We start from the raw sequence: 3,612 nt of genomic DNA on the forward strand, positions 1-3,612 counted from the left end.
CTTCTGCTTTAGAAATTCTACATCCTCCAAAGTTCCAGTTGAATCCTTCTTCAGCAAAGTGGTCTTCAATCAGGGCTGGAGGTTGGCACAGTGGTTAAAAGCCAAGACTTATGAGATGTAAAGTTTGGACTTTGGGGGATAACGTGCCAATGTAAATTAATTGTAACAAACGCACCACTCTCTTGTGGGATGTTGCTAGTGTGGCAGGCTCTGAGTGTATGGTGCCAGGGGGTATATGGAAACTCTCTGCACCTTCTGCTCAATTTATTAAAAAACAAAGAGCCGAGGCTTACGAATTCAATCATTAGCTAGCTGTGTGACTTTGGACAAGTTACTTAACCTCTCTGAACCTCAATGTCCTCATCTATTAGAACATTGTGGTTAGAATTTAATGTCATCGTGCATATAAAAGTATTCAGTCAACGCCTAGTGTAGAGAAAGTCCCCCCCACTTTTTACCTGTTATTTTATAGAGAATGGGGAGCCAAGAATATGAGAGGCCTGTCCTTATTTTAATTATTCACTTTTGTATGGCTTTCACATAGTAAAGCTTTTTGGTTGTTGGAGGCCTTGCTGCCTTTGGGAGGCATCATGATCACCCACACCACGTTACTTGGTGAGCAGGATGGGGGCGGATGCTGGGAGTCCCACGCGGTCCTCAGCAGGATGCACGGCCTCTGGAAGAAAGCGGTGGGACCGCTCCGTTGTCGCCAAGGCAACAACAACCCTAGACCCTGAACCGGGTTAGAGAGCGACCCAGTCAGGAAAGCGAATTTCCGCCCCTCACCCCCAGTTCCCCTAGGCCCTGACGAGCTACGGGTGCCATGCAGGCGCTGCTCCTTCCGGCCACACGGTGGCGGCGTAGAGCCGAGCGCCGAGACCCACCTGGGAGGCTCTGGGGAGGCAGCGCCCCATCGGTTCCGGGGCCCTGGTCCCCACCCCTGCCAAGACAGGTCACCTGCATCCAGTCCAAGAAAATTGCTGGGCCTGAGCTCACCTCAGTTGGGCCCTGGATTCCCTATTCTATGTCGGACGTTCCCGGCTCACGGGACGGCCTCTACCCGTTCTACAACCACTCCTGGGGCCGCCCCGCCCAGCTGTCAGCAGCGCACCTGGTGGGTACTAGACCTGCCCGGCTCAGACTCGGGCTCCGAGCCCTACCGGCCAGGACCGACAGTCTCACCCCGCTCCCAAATGCGCCAGCCCGGAAGAAAGGAGGTGGGCGTGGGCTCTGCATCCTCCGTTTGGCCTTCTGGCTTTACCGAACACAGCGACCCGTCCCCCAAGCCTTTCGAATGCGGGTCACGGGGTCTGATCAGGGCCTTGGATTGCAACGGGGTGGCCTTGCAGGCCCCGAGAGGCTGACGGGGCACGCGCGAGCACGTGCGGGGGCAGGGCCTAGGAGGGGTGGGGCCTTGGGGCGCAGCGGCGGCGGGCTAGGGTTACCGCGGGCCAAGGAGGTATGGTAAGCGCGCGCGGGTTGTCGGGAGCGGGGACTGTGCGGAAATTGGGCTGGGGGAGGTGCCAGCCCGGGGCGCAGGACCGAGGTCCGTGGAGGCGAGGCGGGGTGAGGCGGGGCGAGGCAGGGCGGGCACCGGGGAGGATCTTTGGAAGACAGAGGCCAACTAGACCTGAGAGGTAAATGGAGTTAGACAAGAATTTAGGGCCAAGATACAAGAAGGGCCGGAGCTGGAGGGGAGGAGGAAGCAGGAACCCCGCCCACTTTCCGGGCAGGGTTCCTGGAACCAGTCAGGAAATCCTGGGACTTAATCTGGGGGCTAGATCTGGAGGCCATGGTTTTCATATAGACGGCTGATAGGGGCCCCCAGTGTGTCATCAAGCTCATTTTCCCCACATTCCAGGAGCTGTTCAGGCTTGTCTCCCAAGTGTTTGAGGACTCAGCGGCCCCCTCCACATGCTGTAGGACGGGTCCCATCATGAGAACCCCACAAGGCACCGCTGTCCCTCCAAAGCCCTCCTTAAGTTTCAACACCTTTGGGGTGGCGGGAGTTTCCGAGGCCACAAGCCACATCTAGAAAAATCTCCAGGTTGCATGGCCTTCTCTAACCCCTGCCCTCTTCGTGGCTCCAGCAGACCACCTCAACTGGCTCCTTTAATGTGGCAGTCTTTGCAAGAAAGGACAAAGGGACTGACCTGGAAGGTTGAAGACGGGTGCGGCTAAACCCCCCACCCCCCAACCCAGTAGCTGGCTGGAGCTCAAACTGCGCAGAGATAAGACTGATTTGCTGAGAGTCTTGGAGTCTGCTTTCTGCCATGCTTGTACTGCTGGCGGGGACTGGAAAACCCTCACTACCTTCCCCTCCCCGCACTTAAAACGTTCTCCTTTTATGTAAAAGTAGTTCCTGCGTCTTATTGAAAAAATTAAGCCTTACAAAAATAGTTTAAAAAATGAAAAACCATCATCTTCACTGCTGAGATAGCCACGGTGTTGAGTATCCTTCCAGCACTTGTTCTCTTTATTTATATACTTAACGTTCAAATATATATAAAGGGAGGCTTCCGGTCCTAGGCGGTGGGACCGGAATATATATATATATATATATACACACACACACACACACACACACACACACATATACATATAAAGGGGTCACACTGCACATTTCATTTTGCAACCTGTTCTACTGTGGACATGTTCTTATGTCATTATTTATAGAAATACCCTATTTTTAGTAAGTTTATAATCCAGAATGTAAGTACCCCATAATTCAGGTAGTCTTCTACCGATAAACATTTAGTTTATGCATGTATAACAATTTTTATGGTGTTTTAAATTACATATATATGCATATTGTAAACATTTATTAGTAAAATCTAGATAAAGGCAAAAATATTGAAGACAAAATAAAATTCACCGTATTCCTATCAGCTAGAGATAACTCCTTTATTTTTTTAAGCTACACTTTGTATAATGCTTAGTATATGCCAAATACCATGCTAAGTAATTCACAGAACAGCGATGAGAGGTTTGAAGAAATATCTCCAACCAGGCTTGTCCAAGGTCACACAAATAGAAAGTGGCAGAGCCAGGACCTGGGCCCAACTTTATCTGATTCAAAGGTCTGGCTGCTTGCCGTTAATGTTGGGGTGTATTTCCTTCCAATCTTTTTCTTATTAATGCAACAGGACAAAAATACTCGCATGTAAATATTCATGACTTTTCCTGCTTCCCAGACTTAGTTCTAAGGCGTCTTTGTAAGGAGGGCAGAGGGAAAGGACTAGATCTAAGCAGAAGAGTGGGGTGACCTGGAGGAATTTCCTCCCAGTCCCACTCAGGAAAAGCTGCTACTGAGAGAGGGCAGGGGAGTGAGCTGGCAGAGTCTGGGTGGTCAGGAATTTGGAAAAAAAGAAAAAGAAAGGAGGTTTTGGGAGTTATTCTGATAGCTTGGAGCTCCGAGGAAGAGAAGATTTAGGAGGATTTTGAAAGGATGTCTTGCTGTGAGGTATGCTATGTAATCCCTTTGTACTGTCCTCCAGAGACCTTTGATAGACTTGTTTCTTGTCAGTGCTTTTTGGAGTTATGTAGATAGATTTCTTTTGAGAGAAGAGGGAGCGAAAAAAGATCAACTTTATTTGGGTTCACATACATTTT

The 3,612-nt window shown here is 50.1% G+C and overlaps 1 long non-coding RNA gene across 1 annotated transcript; it reads right to left on the reverse strand.

The window, feature by feature from the left end:
• Positions 1–490: 490 nt before the first annotated feature.
• LOC150014411 (uncharacterized) lies at positions 491–1,445 on the reverse strand. Its single transcript, XR_016509928.1, has 2 exons — positions 1,112–1,445; positions 491–676 (listed from the first exon to the last, which is right to left on the reverse strand). It is a non-coding gene; the product is annotated as an uncharacterized LOC150014411 (long non-coding RNA).
• Positions 1,446–3,612: the final 2,167 nt, after the last annotated feature.

This window comes from Furipterus horrens, unplaced genomic scaffold (genome assembly GCF_987537825.1).
Source record: "Furipterus horrens unplaced genomic scaffold, mFurHor1.1.pri manual_scaffold_3, whole genome shotgun sequence".
NCBI classification, from domain to species: domain Eukaryota; kingdom Metazoa; phylum Chordata; class Mammalia; order Chiroptera; family Furipteridae; genus Furipterus; species Furipterus horrens.